The sequence below is a fragment of the Manis javanica genome, chromosome 2 (assembly GCF_040802235.1).
Source record: "Manis javanica isolate MJ-LG chromosome 2, MJ_LKY, whole genome shotgun sequence".
NCBI classification, from domain to species: Eukaryota; Metazoa; Chordata; class Mammalia; order Pholidota; family Manidae; genus Manis; species Manis javanica.
Genome location: NC_133157.1, coordinates 44,898,376 through 44,920,124, shown reverse-complemented (window position 1 = coordinate 44,920,124; position 21,749 = coordinate 44,898,376).

The following is a 21,749-nucleotide window of genomic DNA, read 5'->3' as shown; positions in this document are numbered from 1 at the left end:
TATTTTTCCTTTTGTGAGTAATATGCTAAATTTAACCTGGAAAACTTCAATTTGCTTTGCTTTATTGTTTTCAAGTTTAAGATCACTAGCTGATAAATCCAATGGGTTGTTTCAGTGTAGTTTGAGCATATTTGAAAAATATTTCAGTGTTATTTTTAGCTGTTCCCTTTGTTGGGGGGTGTGGACAAATATAAGTTCTGGTAGAGTCCTGCTTTCTTCTTCCACTACATGGGGAGTAATCACTGTGGAGACCTGGGTTAGCCCATACCTTCTTAAAAGTATTATTCCTGGCTTGGATCACTTTTCCACTGGACTCACTTCTGGCATATGCTAATATATATGATAAAGTAAAAGGTTTCCATGGTCAAACAATTGGGAAACATTTTATAGCATATTTTCTTCTTAGAGAGTCATAATGAGTATTAGCATACTGAATAATCTGAGAGGTTCTAAAATGAGGCCATCTTGTTTGACTTTGTTTAATCCAGTGTTTCTGAACTGTTTTGACTATTTCCAGATCATCTGACCATACAACACTCTTATAGAATATATCTTTAATATCCAGTGTTCTATATTACTAGTATAGTAAATGCTAATTGATTCAGATGGAGTAGTTATTAGTACATATTCAAAGAGCTTTCTTCATTTCTTTCTTTCATTTACTGACTGTTCTTCAAATTTGTGAAGTATAGAGAGCATGTATGATGGCCTTTGGAACTCCAAAGAATGAAGGAGTGATCAATGCAAAGAGAAATTGCAGAAGTTGGACCAGAAAGGAAGGCATTAATACCAATTAAAAGCTACTGTAAATAATCTAGGTCTGTTATTAGGCCCTTTCTGCTCCATTCCTCTTACTTGGTTCCAGGGCCATTTTTTTTTTCCAGAAATTCCAGGAGAAGCACAAAATTGTTTGAAATAGTTTTTAGTTTAACATTCTGATTATTTAAATTTGCTTTTAGTTGTATATTTAACTTTCCTGATATTTCAAATAATAAAAGAGGGTGTGAGCATGGGTATGAAACAATTGAGAGCGTTAGGTCTTGGTAGAACAGAAAACTGACAACTTTGGATGGTAAGGTAACACCTTGGTATCCTGGTCTAGATGGGGAATGGTATTATCTGGTCAAACAAGTTTCCAGCTATTTCATTTTTGACAGTGAAACTGATATTAGAGTTTGGGTGTGAAGGTTGAACTGTAGAACTCTCTGGATTGATTTTTCAAGTGGTATATACATTTTTAGAAAAGTAGCACTTTAACAACTACAAATCTTTATGGAGGTGCTAGACCATCAACAAGGACCATCAACACACCTTGAAGGAGGCTTCATCAAATGCAAAGGTAAAGTTCTGTCAGATTATGTTAGCAGAGCAAAATAAACTCATGGGAAAAAGGAAATATTTCTACTAAACACCCCAGTGTTATAAAAATAGAATTCTTCAGAAGTCCTTGAGAAGGTATTTCAAATTTGAAGTCTGGGTGAACATACAAGAGATTGAAAAAAATAATAAGGTAAATGAAAGCACTTCTCAAAAGATTTAAATATGGAGTGAAAAATGTCAAAGTGAAACTTCATGTAATAATGGGGAAAAAAAGCCAACATTCTAGAGTTACCTTAGTCTAATAAACTGTGGATTTCACAGGCTTGGGAAAATAAAAGATATAGTGTTAATACTAACCTAAATTAGGCTATTATAGTGTTTCCAAAATTCACTTGACTACAGAATTTTCTGTTTTTAAAGAGGTAATCCTTTTGGGGATTTGGATTCCCCAGAGGCAAACTGTGGGAAACACTGATTTAGCCCTTCTGTTTAACAAAGATATTATAGACCTTATGGCACTGACCAGCACATGGTCTGTAGGTGCCATGGTTCCCACTTTCTGTGCACATGTCTCTATTTATCGTATTAATTTAAGTGGAGTTTGTGCCTTTCCCTGGCTTAAATCACTGACTTAATTTTTCTACCCTATGAGGCTGGGATTGTTACCTGGATTTTGGAGGAGAAAAATGGAATGAAGAAGAATGAGCAGACTCTCTCAAGGTCAAATGCAGTATATATAACTATGTTAGAATTAGAAATACATACTTCTTTTCCCCACTCTGCTGAGCATTGCCTTACAGATTAAAACAAAACAAAATAAAACCCTGTTTTTGGCTAATAAGTGAGTTCTGGCTTGGATTGAGCTCCTTTTCTCTGAATGCGGCTCTGGTTTGACTTGAATTTTGAGAAAAAGTTCTCAAGGTTTTTATGAAAGTTTCTATATCTAAAATATGGTCTACTTATTGGATATTGGGGCTCATGCCATGAAACAGTGATAGAGAAACACAGGAAAACTTGTTTCCAGTTTTGAGTAAAATAAAGAAGACTTTTTAAAGTAAGAGTAGACTTTCCAAATTGAATACTCAGGAAAAATCAAATCCTAAAAATGAATTTGTTTTGAAGAAGTTTAGAGATATTTGGTTTCAGTTGTAGAAATTTTCAAAAGATGGTTGGAATGTGGGTGCGGACCTTGGGAGGAAGGATTGTATTGAATGAATTGATTGACTGTAGGTAGACTGGTCATCTTCATAAAGGAGATACATGAAGATGAGGGAGCAGCTATATTGGATCAATTGTTCTCAAGTTAGATCTTTTTCTATTGCTCTTTCTCTCTCTCTCTCTCTCTCTCTCTCTCTCTCTCTCTCTCTCTCTCTCTCTCTCTCTCTCATGCATCTCTATGCTCTTCCATACTTTTACTGCATTCTTTTTCTCCTGTATAAAGTCATCTTTGTGAATCATATATCCAATTATGGGACACTAATGGGATTATCTAGTTCTGTAGTCCATTTATAGAGAGCCTACAGTTCACTGGTAGGGACCTTCTTTGCCTATAACCTGATTTTACTGTGATTGTGGTAGTGGAAGGCTGTTGATTTATTTGTTTGCTTATGCTTATTTTTCCAAGATCAAGCGTTTTCTCTTACATGCTTTCTCCCATTTACGATTTTGGATTTCCCTGAATTATTCTGGGAATTGTATGTGGACAAGGCCTATTAAGCTCTTGAAAGTAGATTGGCCTATCTGAAAATTGTATATGTAGTCTACATATATACTATGTATATAAAACATTTCCGTAACATATGTACACAAGACATTTCCATAACAAATATACACTATATATCACTAATTATGGAAATTATATGATGGGATTTAATGACAAATGTCTCAATATAAAGTTTTAAAGAGGGCACCTAGGTGAAGAAGAGATAATTAAATTTTCTAAAAACCAGTCTTTGTGAGGAAAGAATGCAAAATTGTCTAGAAGCATCTCCTGAATTTGGTTATTTGCTTTATCGGTTCCTATTCTAGTAGAGTTTATCACCCTGGAAAACTCTATATTATCTTTTTTGTATGTTTAGGAGGAGATGTCCTGCTGTCTTGTGCAATCCCTGGTAATTATATAGATCTTTGGTGAGTGAAGGAAATGTTTTGTGTGAGATGTCACGTTTTCCTGGGAATGTGTGAGCATCAACTTAGATGAATGTGAGTATGCTTGGGAACAAAAAAATATGAGCCTTCCCTCTGTAGTGGTAAACTTTGAAACCTTGACAAGAAAAATATCAGCTACTCAAAAAATTCACTACCAGGTGAATTCTCTTCCTAGCACTTCTTGTTTTTTTTGTATTTGCGTTCTTGCTTATAGTTATTCCCTTCCTCTCTGCATATACACAGGAAGGTAACCGTTGCATTCTCAGTGTCTAAAATAGTGCTAGGCACATAGTAGGTTTTTAATACTTGCTGAATGTCTGTCTCTGGATTAGTGAATTAATATATAACTTAATACTTTCTTTTAAGGGAAGAAATTGAATCAGTTGAGGTTAAGTGATTTACCAAAGGTTGTACAAATTCAGAGCGAGACTTTCTCCAGATTCTCATAGAATCAGGAAATCGCATCCTTTCTCCAGATTTTCAAACCAAGAATAGTATGCTATGTCTTCTATTTTGTCTAATAAAACTATGTTAGCTTACACAAAAAAAGCGTTTGGAATTTGAGACTGATTATATGCCAAGCATTAGATAAGTTATGTCTGATGATGATTCCTTTTTAATAACCCATTGGCACTGCAATTTTTTGTAATGTGTCAGTGCAATTTTTGAATTGTCTAAGATTTTTTCTCACACTTTTGTGTAGTGAATAAACCTTATAAATATGAAACTTGTATTAATCTTCCATTACATAGAACTCTAGCAACATTCTTCCACTAGATGATATAATGCAGAATTATAAAACTGATTTAAGAAATAGATCTATGTTATTATTCATGGATTCCTTTTGGTTCTAAATATATTAATTTTATCTGTGTATTAATATTTTGCTTAGATAGTTATATTTTTATTTTAAATGGATTAATTTTACGTTTTCCTCTACATTCTACCAAAATGTAGTCAGTTTTGGTAGGCTAAATGAACTATTTTACATTCTTCCTCCCTTCTTTCCTTCTTTCTTTGATGACTCAACAATTCTCTACTTTTTGGAGTGTTAGCAATGCCCTAGTCTTGACCTGTGTAATGGTTATATAGGAGTTAGCGATTACACTAGTAATTATATACTGTACAATAACTGTGTTCTATGCACTGTTCCACCTACAGATTTCATAAAACCTAACAACTAAAAACAAAGTCATATATTTCACAAGCTTTTAGCCTATAGTGAATTTCAATTTGTTACTGGGAACATTTGTATGCATCCTTATTTCTGATTCTCAGAAATCTATGAACGTTTCAGAATGTGGAACTTTCTTCCCACTTAATTTATAAATGAACTTCCAATAGACAGTGTTCATAAATGATTTATTCCCCTTACAACATTATTCTAATTAGACACATACTGGCCTATAGAAAGACAGTAAAGCATAAGAATTGCCTGTTTATTTTATTTTTTATTTTTCTGGCATAAATACCAAGTAAATTTTTGTAAAATTTCTAATGTGCAAAGTAACTTTAATACTTTCAAGTGCTTTGATTCCAATGTCTATAGTTTACACAGAGACATATAATCAAAGACTTCATGTAGCCTTCAGTGGATGAAGCACATCTTTGACAAATTTGTTCTTTTAACCCTTTGAACAAATATATTTATCACATATTTGCCAACAGAATGTAATTTTCTTTGGGTCATTCTGTCAACAGAGAAGAAAAAGCATGTCTTTTTGTTCACAATTGCGGATGTATTGCTTTCTAGATATTTGCGGGTTCCAAATCCAAATATAAAGAATTTATCTTCTGCAGAGAAAAAAAAAACTAATATTTTAAACGAAGAAATTTAAAGACCTACTAAGATACCATTGTTTATCATATTTCATCTGTAACTTCTTGTGCAAGGGCAATAGACCAGATTACTTTATATCATTATATTTCCCTTAGGACAGGATATTTTCACATAAATTTAGTCCTATCCAAATAAAATACTGATTTCTGATCATTGGAACTGAGTACTATAGAAAGATTTCAACAAGAATTTAAAAAAATTAATTTGCCTTGGAAAATAAGTAAGGATCACAAAAAAGTTAAAGTTTGGCTCAGAATGTAATCTCTTGAGACTCACAGCAACTCTGTCTTTCTCTTTAACAAACAAGATTTGAAATTGGGAGCTACCAAGCAGCGGTCCAAACCTTCTTTCTAGTCCACCAGACTTTCATTGTTCTCTTACTTGGGCTCTGTCTATGGAGTAGCACAGACATTTAGCTTTAGGGAAAAGACAAAGAAGACTTTTAATAATAATTATTGAGAAATTTATTCTTTAAATTGAGTGATATTTAACTGATCTCCTAAAATCTGCAAAGCTCCCTGCCAGGAGGTTAGGAATATAAAGAAATGTAAAGATCACATGTCCTGAGGACAGTACTTAGCACATTCTTATTTGTTGATGGGATTAATGGTGAGTTACATGAAGTAAGGAAGGGTAGAGAATTGGAAAAAAAGTTGTAAATGACTGTTAGAAGTTGAAGGAAAGTGGGTGCTGTAAGAGTAAACCAACCCTACTTTTGTGGAAGGTTAATAAGAAAGAGAATTAACATGCAGTTGGAAGGAGCACAGGAGAATTTATGAAGTAAAAGATCGAATTTAAGATGAATTTTGAAGGGTCACAGGGCAAAATTTCATGTCGTATGGACATATTTCATGGAGGAATTGGCAGTTGAGGCAAGTGGAATAATAGTTTAAAATAATATTGGATTTCATTTTTGTTGTTCTTTTTTCAAATTTGAATTAGAACAGTGAATCATCCTTAATGTGGATGCCGTTTATTTGGAAACTGGGGTAATTTAAATAAAATCACCCTTCCCTAGCAAGGATGAGATTTCCTTATCAACCTTATCTTCATTATTAATGCAGTATATGTTGTAAGACTGACACATTACGTTAAACAGTCCCTGGCTTTTAGTAGGTGCTCAATAGTTATTAGTCAACTGATCTTTATCAAGGTAGGCACAGAAAGCTATGAAGCAATAGCTCCTACTCTCTGATTCCTGTCTTCATCACCTTTACTGTTTTTTTTCCTAAGGCTTAGTTCTTTTCTTCCATTCTGTGACTGAACTGACTGTTGTGATCATCCAGTCTCATGGCTTTGAATACCATCTATATACAAACTATTCATGAATGTACAGCTCTAGCCTGGAATTCTCTGATGAACTCCAGAGTCATATATGTACACATATGATGCATCTTCTGTTAGATAATCAATAGTTATTTCAAACATAACATGGCCAAAACTGAATTCCTCAGCCAGCACCTAGCAAGGTTTCCCCATCCTACCTATGCCACTAGGATCCTCCAGTTGCTTAGATCAAAGACCTTGTAATTATCATTGATTCCTTCCTTTCATTACATCCCATGTCCAATTCCTAACAAATCTGTTGCCCTTATATTCAAAACACTCAGAATCTGTCATTTTTCTTGAACTTCCATTGCTACTACTCTGGCTCAGTCTACTATCATCTCTTCCCTGAGTTGCTGTTGTATCTTCTTACACAGTCTCCCTGTTTGCCGACTTCATTCAGCTTGCACAGGAACAATCCTTTCTCTACAGATGAGCAAGAGTGATCCTATTAAAATGCACATCAGATCATGTCACTCCTCCACTTAAAACTCTCCAGTGGCTCCCATACCAGTGCAAGATCCCACATGATCTGTCCTCATCCTCCTCTCACGTCATCCCCTTGTTTACTCAGGCTAGGACACACCTGCTTCCTTGCCAGGCCTTGAGATCACTAAATGCCTAAATTCTGCCTCAGGACCTTTGTACTTGCTATTGTCTCACCATGAAAAATTCTTCCTTCTCTTCCTCAGGGCCCATGATCAAATGTCTTTCTCAGTAAGATTCTTTCTGAGTATTTAAAAATTGAGACTGTACGTATTTCCCATCTCCTTTAGTTTTTCTCCATAGTACTTATCACCTTTGATCACATATATTACTTACTTATCATGCCTATTGTCTGCCCTTTATAATAGAAGCCCATGAGGACATGGATTTTGTTTGTCTGCTGCTTTGTTCATATTGCCTATAAGTGTATCTGCTACCTAGTAAGTACATAATAAATATTTCTTGAAAAATTAATTGTATACATTAACAACATTAATGTGAAGTTTTATAGGCTTATCTTCTCATATTATATTTTCATCTTAACAGTTCTGTATTTACAAATTGGGTGGTTTGGCCTATGGATTATTTGGATGACTGTGGAATTCTGGTAGTGGTGGGCAACAACTGGCTTACACAGATTCTCCAGAGCTGATCACACACATCTCTCTGCAACACTACATTGGGGGACAGCATGTTGGGAGGTATAGTAGGAATATTTATCTTTCATACATTGGCAAATACTACAGATCATGGCTTCTTTCCCTCAGGGACTGGGTTGTTAAATATTTTAGCACACCCCTAGTTGTTGACTAATGTGTGGAAGGGTGAGGAGGGTGATTTGATACTGAAGAAACCTAACCCATGTAGTTACAGGTTGCAGCCAGGTACTTTGCATGTAACATTGTAGGATTTCAAATAATCCCTCATGGTTGAGGAAATGACTGCTGTGTAAGGGGGCAACCAGTAGAATCTGCATTGTGGAAGCTCAGGCAGTTACACAATGGTAAGGGCAACAGAAGGACTGGGGGTTATCAGAGGCCGTCAATGCATTCATGACTGTTTCGGTTGGTGACGGAATGGATAAAGATATAAGAAGCACATCCTTGCAAAGGAAAGAGTGGTAATTGCTAGAGAGTGACAAGACCCCTGCCACAGTGGGTTAGCAATGAGGAACTGGAAATCTAGACAGGGACATTGTACAGAGTATTAGTCAGGGATGGAATACCATCTGTAGCATGGTGTCTTGGGAAGACTAATAATTAAACACCCATTAATTTTGTTTATTACCCTTCAATTTTTATTCACCCTTACAACAATGGTTCTGAAGTTGGGGAATGCATCGACATCACCAGGAGGACTTGTAAAATACAAATTGCTGTGTTCATATAGTTTTTGATTTCCTATGTCTGGGGTAAGTCCTGAGAATGTGCACGCCTAACAAGATTTCAAGAGACACTAATACTGAAGGTGTGAAAGTGTCACTTTGAACCACTAATTTAAAGGAAAACCAGGGCAGGCAGGGAAGCTGAAGACTGAAGTAATGGTGGTGGTGCCTAGTCTCCCTAATATGATTCAGAGTAAGTCAACCGTAGTCCAAACTTATTCACTCAAAGTCCTGTAGCTGGACAAACTCTTACACTTTGGAAGGCAGTTTAGCTTCCTTGATGGTCTTATTCCTCCTTCACAGTGGCTCATTTCTACCAATGAAATATAGTACTCTTCTTGAGAAGAGCTCTAATTAATTCATTTTATCATTACATTTCTTGTAATAATTATGATTCTTACCATATTCTATTGTCCCTGCCTGGCAGATCCCTCAGTCTAGCTCTGAGTCACATGCTCATGAGACAATACAACCTCAGTGATGATTAAGACAGCAGTTTCCATCTCCAGCCCACTGAATATCGAGTATGGGAAACAAGATTAATTCTAGGCTCTGCTAGTGAGGGAGTTGAGCTGATGACACATCTATCTCTTCAAAGATTGTGTGTATGTGTATGAGTGAGAGAGAGAGAGAGAGAGAGAGAGAGAGAGAGAGAGAGAGAGAGAGAGAGAGAAATGCTGGAATGAGAAATGAGATGGAGTACACAATTGAGTCCACAGGAAGAAGTATCACAAACTGTACTTGGAAAGAATTAGGAAAATAGGGGCTACTGTAAATATTATATTTGTCCCTTAGTATAAGGTCAAAGTCATTTAATCATTAATAACAATGTATTAACATCTTCTATGCATATAATATATTGATATAACTTATTGCTATTTACACATATTTTAAAAGTCTATTCATTGAAAGAAATCTCTAAAGGACCACTACAAGTCTCACTCAGTGAATGAAAGATGCATTGCTTGAACTTATAAGCCAATGTTTGGATAAGATGGTATTTTGAGGTAGAAAATTACATTTCTTTTAAAAGTATTCTAGATGTTGAATTTCCATTAATTTAGATAGACTTTTCCAATTAGTGCAAATTGTAGAAGTGTTTCCTCTACTAATCCTTTGGTCTTCCAAGCTCTATTAGGTGAGATAATAATTAGAAGTTTAGTGGAAAACTGTGCACATAAGAAGTATAAAGGTTAGGAAGATGTTTGCATCACAGCCTGGAGCTCACCTAGCTTTAATTTGTTCACTCCTGGCTTTCCAGTTTATTATTATGTAAGTAGATTTGCATTCCACTAGTAGCTCTCTACCCTAACCACACATTAGGAGAACCCTTTGAGAATAATAATTTCTCAGTTCTACCCCTCGATGATCTTCTAGTTTAATTGGCCTAGGATGGGATTGGGAATTGGAAATTTTTAAAAAGTTCCCTAGCTGATTTTAGTGTGCAACCCGGTTGAGGACCACTGCACTAGAGAAAAGCAAAAGTCATGGTAGCCTAGAATTACTGAACAAATACCTTACGACAAATTTTCAAGACTAGGAGACAAATCTGATGATCCTCTAGTAATTTACAATTCACTTCTGTTCGTTAACATAACAGTCATATTTAAACCTATCATGATCCTGTGACATGAGTAAGGGAGATACTGTTATACTCCTTTTACAGAATAAAATGCTGAGACTTTATATCAATTTTGTAAATTTTGTTAGGAACTTAATTTTCAGAAGATTTATGTTGGGTTATATGTGCTAAATACTGGACTGGAAATGTTCAGTTTTATAGCATGAAGGTGGTACCTTTGTGTTTTTGATTAAATGCCTTCCTTTTCATACACAAATATAACCCTCAATGGATACAACCTTAGCTTATGTTTTTCCCTTCCTTTGCAGCCAATATTAGCTGTAAAGAATTTCAGGCACAGTTTGCTTTTATTATCCTTGTTATTTTGACTTATTCATCATATTCAGGATGTTTACAGTACAGTCCTAACTTTGGGGCCATTATTAAGCTCAGAAGTGACACTAACCTTCCCAGAGAGAATTGTCGACACAGGAAAGCTGACAGGCTGATCCTCTAATATGAAATCACAGGTTTGAAGGGTGAGGAAATTGACCTTGAAATCTTCCTTTGCCATCTACCAGACTCTGAGCAGTGGAAGTCATTCTGACTGAAGGGCAAGCTGGGCGCTTGCTCTTTGCCTTTCACTGTGCTTTTTGTGGAATGCCAAACCTCCACTAGGAGACTGTTGAAAAATGCCATAAGCATGGCTGCAGAAAATATTTCTGTGTGTTAGCACATAAGCTCAGTAGTTTCCAGGCTAACCCGAATGCCGTAGTGAGTGCTTTTAGAGGGCAGCTCACATGTTCAGAACAAACGTGTGTCAGTTAGAATTTGAACTCAAAGTTACTGATGCTCAGACCTGCACTCAGACCAGCACTTCCTGCTGCTACTCAGATATTTGCTCTTATAGAGCTGGGCTGAGCACCAAAGAAAAAGAGAGCATAGCCTATGAAATAACATGGTTGGTTCACCAGCTGTAAGTATGTGGATCAGGAGCTTGATGCTTCTGCCAAAGAGAAATGAATAAAAGGAGAATCATTAGTGACTATTTTACATTGATGAGGGAATGTTAATGTGGAAAGAATGCAGTGGAATACTTATTTAAGCAGGTTTTCCCCAGACGGTCAAGTAACAGGACAAGAGAGGTTTTATTCAGAAGCCATAGTTGGGAACTTTAGATTCTGGAATGGGAATTCTATATACAGAGAAATTGAAACCATTTCTCGAAAGATAATTTTTGTGGGTTATCCTGTGGAAACACTTTTATTCCATTCGTTCTTTCTAGTATGAATGGGTATGTCCAGAAAGGGCAGAGGCTTTATTTATATTTGGATCTGATTAATTTCTCTATCCATGGCAAGTTTAACCAGAGATAGCCTTAGTTAAAAATAGGCCCCAATTCAGGGGCTCTCTTGTCCATTCCTGGCCTGAGCCAGGAGCTCAGTTCTCTCACTTATGTCTAAATAAAAGCCTCTGCCTTGCTCTCCTAAAAAAAAAAGTGGGTTCCAATTCAACCAAACCAAGTACAATGTGTGCTCCCCTCTTCTATGCATAATCCTTTCCCATGATATCAACGTTGAAAACCATTTAGACATTTGTTGCTAATCCTAGTCTTATAAAACATGAAGTTAACAAAAAAATTCTTTATCAGAGCATTTGAATAAAACAACTACTTTTTAATTTTTTCAAAGCTTTCTATAATTCATCCTACAAGTCAGCAGTTCAAGGTCTTTATGTACTTGTGTACTTTTCAATTAGGATGGCAATACTACTTTTACAAATAATGTCTCTAATCCTAGCAGTCCTACATATGAAGTTGCAAACAAACTCTCTTTGGCAAGGCTGATGCAGGATAAATCTTATATACATGGCTTCTCTCTGGGTTTCCATTGTGTTCTGATTCAACTAGGGAAGGTACATAGATGGTTCTGATTTGTAATTCTTTCTGACTTTGAAGATTTCTTGTTTGGATGAAGTCATGAAAAGAATTCAGGTAATAAAATTACCAGGTCATCACAAGACAGGTCTTTTGTGTGCATATAATCTCAGTTACAGCACTCATTCAGCCCCTCACTACTTATGGCGCACTACCATGTTCTAGGCATAGTTAGTAATAACATCCCTGACTTCCTGGAGCCAAATTCTGTGTGTGTGTGTGTGTGTGTGTGTGTGTGTGTGTGTGTGTGTGTATGCACATGTGTGTTTTATAAGGTTAACAAATTTAGACCATAGTTTCTCTTAGTAATAAGAATAGTGGAACTATATAAAGCAGGTTAAGAGAATAAGGAAAAGGGTGATTGCATGAGCCTTAAGTTTGGGTTTTGAAGAAAGGCTTGTATGAGAAGACATTTGAGAAGTGACCAGATGAGGGGTGAGACATGTGGCTCTTGGGAAACAGGACTCCAGGATAGGGGGGCAGCAAGTCCAGCATGCTGAAGAAAAGCAAGACTATGTGGCAGATGGAGTGAGCGGTGTATGAGGAGATGAGTGTGGACAGATGGGCTGGTTGCTAATGTTGGGTGTGGTAGCTGCTCAGTAAATGGAGATCATGCTACTTTCATGCTTTAAGACTTTAAGTTGATTTATTGCTCTTAGGATGACAATGCAAAAAGCTTGAGTGAAAGCTTAATCCTCTAGTCTCATCAGGCATGCCATTCTCTCCCAAGTTCTCTTTTTTAACACACACCTGCTCCGTCTTTTCGTCCTCCTCTCTCACTATTCTTCTCACAGGGCCTTTGTACCTGCCAGTCCACTGCCTGGAGGCCTGTCCACCTACATCCTCAAACCTTTACTTCTTTACTTCCCAGCTTCGTTATCAATTCCTTACAGCAGACTTCCGTGGCCTTCTGTTGTGTGTACTCCATTATATGTACTCAGAGTTTCATGCACCCCTTCTTCATGACACTTATCAGCATTTCAATTTTATGTTTCTTTGTGTGGTTGTTTGATTAATGTCTTTTTCTGTTACCATATTATAAGCTTTCTGAGACCAGAAATGATGTCTGCTTTTTTTTCCACCACCTTTTCTCCAACACCAAGTGTGATATCTGTCATGCAGTAGTTGCTCAGTAGTACTGAATAGCTGATTTTAAAAAATTCTACCACTTAAAAAAAAATTTCTTTAATCATTTATTTCTCTTCTTTCTAAAGGCCCTTTTCCTCCCCTTTCTCTTTGTTCTCTTTGTTCTTCATTTCTTCTTTCTCTCCTCTTAATTTGGGAAGACTCTTTTTCTTCTGAGCTCAAGATTCTGAGTTCATTCTTCTAAGTTCATTTCCTTATAACTATAGGGCAAAAGTCAAAAGGAGAAGGAGACATTTAACAGTATGCTACCATTCCACCTGACATCAGAGATGCCCCTTCATAAGAGAAAATGATTATTGTATCTTTCTTAAATGAAGACATACATTGAATGCTGTAGCAAGCATTTTTTTCCATTTCATTTCTTTAATTTTGCTTGTGGCTTTGCTGACTCCATCTATCCTTTACATTTATAATTTAGCACTGTCTTGTGGCATAGTGTGATGCTATCTGTATTGCTGACAGATTTGTCTCAGTCTTGGTCTTAGGTCTTGTAGCTGTCTTGCTTCCTGAATTTTGCTTATCCAAACATTTCATTTGTCTCAATACCTGCCGTTGTCACCAAGTTTGTCTTTAACCTCAGTCATTAGTTTCCTATGCTCTGTCTTAATCCCATTATAAGGCTTGTTCTTATTGTTTTTATTTGTCATGGTTTCTATTTTAGTAACAGATGTAGTTGTCAGTATATCTCCTTTACTCCCATTACTGGTGTCACTTGTGCCTTTGGTGTTAGAGTTTGTCTCGTGTGCTATTCAGGGTCTTTCCATGTGCATGTTGTTAGTCCACTTTATTGTCTTAATTGTATCAAATTTTTTCTTCCCAGGACACGTGACTGTGGTTCATTTATTTCTTGCCAGTTCCGAATATTGTTGAGTGGCTTTGTCTCTGAAGCAAGCATTTTCAAAAGGCCCGATTAATGGAGCAACAGAAGAGAATGCAAATTTATATGAGCGTTTGCTCTGAGCATGTGTGCATTCAGTCAGAAAGCTGACCTATAGTTTGATCATGAGAGGATAGCATGTTCATTTACTGGGGCTTTATTTTCACTTTATGTTCTTCACATCTGTTTTAACATTATAGTCTACATGATGAGAGGTTTTTTTTTTTAACAGTTTGAAGTCAGTATATTTCTATTATAAACAAAATTTTGAACGAAAGTGCACTTCAGCTTTCCTACTTTTGGGTGCTGGATTAACAAAGCAAAGCAAAACAAATTTATTCCTCAATGAACTGAATACTTGGAAAAAAGCTTACTGAACAGTGTTGAACCAAAAAAATGTATTTATACATTATATATATATATGATGAGGAGAAATGTGGAGAAGTGCAGATAATAAAAACAGGTAGAACTTATTTTGAGGTAGTGTATAAATAGTTATCATCTAGCATTTACAATTGATTCTCAAATGATTTAAAGTAAGTCAATGTATATGGGGAAACTTCATCTTACCTAAATGATAGAAAGAAAACTCATTGCTTGGGAGTTGTGGACACTCTTTTAGTGGAATTAGCTGAAGCTTTTCTAAGATTTAGATCTAATCCAGAATTTGTGAAAGAGAAGAGATTGTATAAAATGGTATAACCCTAGAAATCCTATAAGTGTATAAAATATTTTATGTCCATTAACTAATTTGGAACCAGACCATGCTGAAATACATATTCTTCCCCTGTCCCATGATTTTACAATTGTATTTCAGTTGGTATTTCAATTGTTTTGTTAGTATGAGAAAATATTAGATTATTAGTCACTTGGAAGAGAAATTCAGTTTTCTTGTGTATCTCAGGAATCAGGGAATTCAAGAGGGAGTGCGTACTTGATGGTCATGAAGCATGATTTAATCCCCACTTGTTAGTATCTGCCTCTTATTTCTAAGTTTTACAAGATTTAAACTAGCAGGGAAGCTCTTTTACCATTGAATTATAGGAAAATGTGTTTTTGTAGAGGAGAGAGAGATGTTTTTGGGAGTTGAAGAAGAGCAGTAGAGTAGAGAAAACAGTTTTTCTATGACCATAAGATACCTAGCATTTATGAATTTGCTAGACCTGCGAAATGCTCTTTAAGTGAAAATGAGAGCAGCCTCCACATTTATCATGTGAAGGAATAAAACAACTAATAGCAATTTATGCAGGGGAATGTTTCATGCATACATTTAAATACCCATGCAAAAATCTGCTTGTCTGTACTTTATGGCACTATTCCCACTTTGTACCTCTGTGGTATTTAGTGTTCAGCTTTTTCGTAAGACTTTTCATTGCACCCTGTTGGCATATCTTCTACCACCCTGGTGATGAGCTCTTGGGTGTGGAGATTACTTATCCATTATTTATTATCAAGTCAGTGGTTTGTGGATAATTGGTTTTCAATGTATGATTGCTAATGAATGGTCACCATTTTATAATCAATGTCAGATAGTTAAGTATTATAGACATATGCTGTAAATCACTTACATGTTTGAAGATTTTATAAACTTGTGATAGGGCTGTGAGACCTATGTTGAAATATTTGAGGGCAGCATTCTAATCTTTGTGTGTGTGTATAAAAACTTAGAAAAGTAATTGAAAACAAAAACAGGTCAAACATATAGTCACACTGGGCAGGATACATCCTGTAAGTATGATATCTAATTTACTCCTTGTAACAACCCATAAAATAGGAATTTGTAGTATATATTTCTCAGGTGAGCTGTTGGCTCAAAATAATCTCCCCTTTTCTGAGAAAAAATATATGAGCCCTCAATGATCACATTTCTACACTTAACCCTAAACTTCTGACTACAGTTTGCTAATCCAGGATTTGGATATGACCTAAGCAGATATAGTCAGATTTCCTATCTTCTAAGAACTAGAAATGCAGGACAGAGACTGGGACTTGGAGCTGAGCCATGCTCATGGCAATCAGCAGAGAAGGTTTCTTTAATTTATTCATTCAACAAATATATATTGAATGCCTTACATGTTCCAGGCACCAAACAGTCAGAGGATTAAATGATAGTAAAATCAGACATAATCTCTGTTCTTAAAGCATTTATAAATTATTAAGAAAGAAAAAGATTGTGATCAAATACTCACAAACTTAATTAAAACTGTGAGCTGATATAAATGAAGAAATGGGATATAGTTCCATGATAGCAAATAACAATAGGACCTACGGTGGAAAAGATTGGGAAGGCTTCTACAAAGAAGTAAAATTTGCTTTTCTATTTGACCATTTATAGTTTAAAAAGGATGTGAAATAGGTGAAAAGGGTGGTTGCGGTTGGGAGCGAAACTTGTCAGAGAGAGAAACAGCATGTAAGAGGCCCCGGGATACAGGAGGGGAGCACAGTGCAGTGCACTAGTGCACCTGGACACTGAGAGCTGGGAGACAATGCAAATGAGTAGGGAGGGCCTTGATTCCTGCCTTTATTATAAGAACAATAGCATTTAAATGAAGGGTTTTCATCAGACATCTAATCTGATTAGGTTTATGATCAGATGTAGTGTAGGAAGAGCTGATGTTAGTTTGTTATTGTAAGAGTGATAGAGTGGGAAGAGAAATAGATGGGTTTGAGAAATATTTAGACAATAAAGACAACAGAATTTAGTGATAAAGTCTATCCAGTGGTTAAGAGAGGTGTCAAATATAATTTCCAGATATTTGGCTTGCAGAATTAGGGGTAGAAAAACTCACTGAGTTAGAGAATCTTAAATTGTATTTAAAATATTGAACAGTGTCTAAGTATTGAACAATGTATAATTTTTGTGCACCCATTTGAGATAGTTATAATGGCCATGGATTTCAGTTTCTAATAAAGGATTGGTATGTAGGTTTTGATGTTTATTGTTTGATAGCAGGGAGCTTGGCTAGCAGAAGATGGTGGCCAAGGTTTTTAAATTTTCTAAATATTCCCAGAAGAAAGTCACGAGTCTTGTTCACCCAGAGTGAACCAGAATGCCTTCTGGTGACTATTTACACAAATAGCAGGCACATATTCCCTGAGGACAAACTTACAGTAACTACTAATTACTGAGAAATTATTATGTGCCTGGAACCAGTGCCTAGATTTACACATAGCATCACATATATTAACACACTATAGCATATTGGAATTTAAGTTACCACATAAGATAATAATATTAAATATAAAGAAAGTAAATAATTGAATGGCACATGAATGACTGAAGTAAAAAATATTAATAAGATTCTAGTAGGATGATGAACTATACTCTCCCTTTGCCCTAAAGACACACTTTGTATGATTTCTACTCTTTTAAATCATTCATTTATTTTCAGTTTGTCCCACTTTTACTTATTATAAACATGAAAGTGGCAACTTCCAAACTCTTTACATCTTTAAAAAAAATCACCTGCTCAAGTAGCTGTTCATGATTTGGGGGGGAATATAGTAAGAATCATCTTCTACTTTCACTAGGGTTAGTAAATAATGGAAAACTAAGTTCAGTTTCAGAACTAAAGACTTCAGTTCATTTTGAGTGGAAAGTGCCATTTCTAATACCTCCATTTCAGACTGAACGTGCTTATGTGCTGTTAGTGAATCTGCTTTCTCAGTGTCTGGGAAATTGAAATAGGAAAACACCAAACTTTCATATCTATCTATATGTACCTACCTACCTTGCTATCTGATTTTAAAACAGGATGTTTGGGCCACTATAAATGAAAAAATTGGGCCACAAACAAAATAATACAGTTTAAAAGGCCTAATAATAAAACTTGTATATATATCAAATATGATTAATTATTTTACTTTTTCAGCAATTTCATCTTCAGTTATATTGTTCCATTTTGAAGCACTGGAGTATAATAAAAGCATAGAATTCAAAACCCTAGTAATAATTATAAAGTTAGGTAAAAATAACCAAAATCAGGTTGTATTTAAAGCTGTTGACCAGCCACTTATATGGGTAAATAATCACATATTATGTTTTAAAAAATATGTAAGCCAATTCTCTATAGTATTCTAAAATTTCTGTGGCTTTGTTTTCTTCATTGCATTTATTTTTCATAGATACTATTGCTCAGAAATAAAGGTATTTACACAACTATTGAAACCCTAAAGGTTTTGTTTGTTGCCTGCATAGTATGCATGAGTAGTTCACTCATCATGAAACTTGACTGATGTCCTACCAAAACACATATGGAATGGACACCTTGGCTAAGACTGGCCTCTATGACTTTTGAAATTTAAAGAAGTTAGACCTCTAAAGCAAACTTTTCAAAGCTGCAAGCAGTTTTAATCTTTTGGTACTGAAGCCTTTAGTTCATCCTGAGTGGAAAGTACCATTGCTAATGCCTCCTTTTCAGACTAAGGGTTAAGAGTGCTAGTGTGCTGTTTGTGAGTCTGCTCTCTCAAGATTTTTTTTTTCCTGGCCTAGAGATAAAAGATTGTTGGATTTCTATATATTTAGAATGCATTGTGCCATATGCAAACCATGACTTGTCAAAACACAGTTTTGGATATTTTCATTTGTCCCAATTTAGTGGGCGATGATGAGTACAGATGGAAAGAACTCTGGGTGCAATTCACTCATGCTGGATTAAAAACTAAGAAAGGAACTGGAATAGTAACATCCTATACATTGTGTTAGTGCAGAATGGATAATCCAGAATAGAGTGATGATGGATTATTGATGGATATTATTGTCCCCAGACCTAGGCCATCACTAAACGGGTGGGTAGAAGATGATTTAAACATAGTGTATTTACTTTTCATTATGTACTTATGAGAAGTCAGACAAATCACGTTGTAGGTACCAAACTCAGGACACAATTCACAGCTGATAAAAGAGTTTGGGGATTGCCACCCTGGAGCCATGTCTTCTGCAACCATTTTTGGTGATCCCCAATGGCAGCTGGCTGCCACAAAAAGAAGGGCAGCTCTGCCTGGTGTGGGGGCAGGGTAGTGGGTAAGAAATTCTTCCTCCCTTTGAGCATTTTGAAAAACTAGTTTCTGAGGGTAAATGTGTTCAGAATACCGCCAGTGGTAAGAGTTTGCATAGTTCCTATTTGAAGAACACACAGGAGCTTGGCAGGTCGACTCCCAGTAAGGCAATCAGAGGACTGTGAACTGCTACATGTGTAGTTCTAAGTTATTCTTGAGCTAGTTTATTTTTTTTAACCTTCAAACTTTCAATGGAAAGTTTCTTTAAAAATAGTCTATTAGTTTTTTCTTTTTGTGGAGAAGTAAGGAAAAAGAACCAAGTTTTAGCCATTTTGACCAGTGATTCTTAACTGGAAATAATTTTGCTGCTCAGGGGACATTTGGCAATGGCTGGAGACATTTTGGTTGTCACAGCTTGGGGTGGAGGGAGGACGGCTACTGGTGCCGAGTAAGTAGAGACTGAGGATGTTGCTGAATATCCTACATTGCCCTTCACAACAAAGGATGATCTAGTCCAAAATGTCAATAGCGCTAAGGTTGAGAAACCCTGAATTTTAGATATTTTGAGGGGATTCCTTAGTGGGCATGGGAAAACTTGAAGTCAACTATGATTTATATGTTTAAAGGAATATATTTTACATTCATTCTACCTGATCCAGTTACAGTGTAGAGCACCAGAACATATGTGTATGTGTGTGCATATGTACACATGTGTGGGCATGCACACATACAGGCAGGCACACATCAGAAATAAGTTGTCTTGGAATTATCTTCTCTATCATCAGCATGGCAAAAGCCTTTGTAAATTATGCCATAACTAATAATCCCTTATCACTACATGAAAAGAAAGCAGCAAAGCTCAAGTTAAGCTTGTGGTCACAAAGAACTGGACTATCTTTACTTATGATCTTGTCTGAAGTTAATGCTTTACGTTGCTGCAGAGTTTTCTTTTAAAAAATTGTTGTTGCAGTTTGGCTTTATATTTGCATTGTGCCTTGATACTTTGTGTTATATACATGCTGATTTTTAGTGACCGTGGAATACAAAGAAGCCTTCTATAAATTGATAATAGGTATTCCTGGAACATTTCCAGAGTTTGAGGTAAAATGTTTCCTGGAATAGAACCTTCTAATAAAACCCACTCTTCCACAATGATCAGCAAGAGAAGTAAAGTTTTATATCCCATGAGTGGTGACTGGAATGATAGATGTCAGTCTTGTGCTGCTAATCCTTTGGCCAGTTTGACCTATCAATAAATCAGTTCACTTTATAGTCTAATTTTAAATATATTAAACTAAAAATGCACCCTCATGTTCTGCTTCAATTTCTGTGATTATAGTAATGTTAATATTAGAGAAGGCATTTTATAATTATTTAGAAATCAAAATCAAATTCTAGAACTAATAAAAGTCTTTTGTTTACCTCTCTGTCCTGAGATAGCCTTTTCAGTAAGATAAGCCCCAAAGTGCTGTGACTGTAAAGGTACTTTGGGAGGCCATATTGTGACTCTCCTGGTGGTAAAGAAGCTGTTGTCATGTGACAGGTCTCCCATGGATAACCATTACCTCCTGTCTGTGAGAAATGTGAAGATTAAAAACAGTGTCACCAAACACTGATACCATCCTGTATTTTTTATTTAAGAGCCGCTGAAAGATTTCCTGCTGGCTGATCAAATATGTGAACAGCTGGCTCCTGACCATAACCTGTCACTTGCAGTACATTTCAGACTGCCCAATGAAGAGCAACATAACATCACTGGGACCTTCAAGCTAGTCAAAGGGGCAAGAGAACTTATAAGAAAGCACAAAGCTAGCCAAGCCCATGGGTAGCCCAAAGTCCATGAAGTACTTTGTGAATTTCAAGTATGATGGGTGAAGATAGTCATAGATACTTAAATAATTTTTTCCAGAATGAATGATAAATCCTGGGTTTGGGGTTGGATCTTTGGGAATCCAAATTCCTTAGGTTGATTGATTGAAAGAGAATTATATGATAGCTTGTTATCACCTGACTAGTACAAATGGTGGTACGGAATTTTGGATAAGAATATCCTAGATATGCTTGCTTATTTATCTAACTGTCTAAGGACCTTTCATCTCTTTAAGACATTTATAAATAAAAAAACAGTGGTTGTTTCATTCATTTCTTATGACCCACAATTAATTCTACTCTCCTCTATCAATCAGCTGTTGGAGTGCCAGTTTGGGTGATATCCCTGTGATAGAAAGTCTCATTTGAATTGATTGATCAGCTGGATAACTTAGATAAAATGCAATCTGATTTTATTCATCTTTCTTTTTAATAATGAGCTGTCTGGAATTTCTACTCCTTTGATATATGTTGTATTCTAATAAAAAGCAATCAACTGCAGAATTTGCTCAGTTCTGTGCTCTTGATTCCTTAATAACATCTAAACTTGCTTATTCTTGTGTTTTAAAAATGCTCTCCTTTGAATCAAGCATAGAGATAGGCCCTTTTTAAAAGAGAGTTTCCAAAATGTTGGGATTCCATTTTCAGCCCAAACAGGAGTGACCCTCTTTGGTGCTTTCTCAAGGTCCACCTAGAAAATTGCCATCTACCTCTGCCCAAAATGAGACTAGAAAAGTAGATAAGAGCTCATTTATGAAAGGACTAATTTTTTCCCAAGATATGATGCTTGGATCTTGTCCTGTGTGACAGTGAGCCAGGTGAAGTTTTTAAGAAGGGACTGATATGATGCATTTCTGG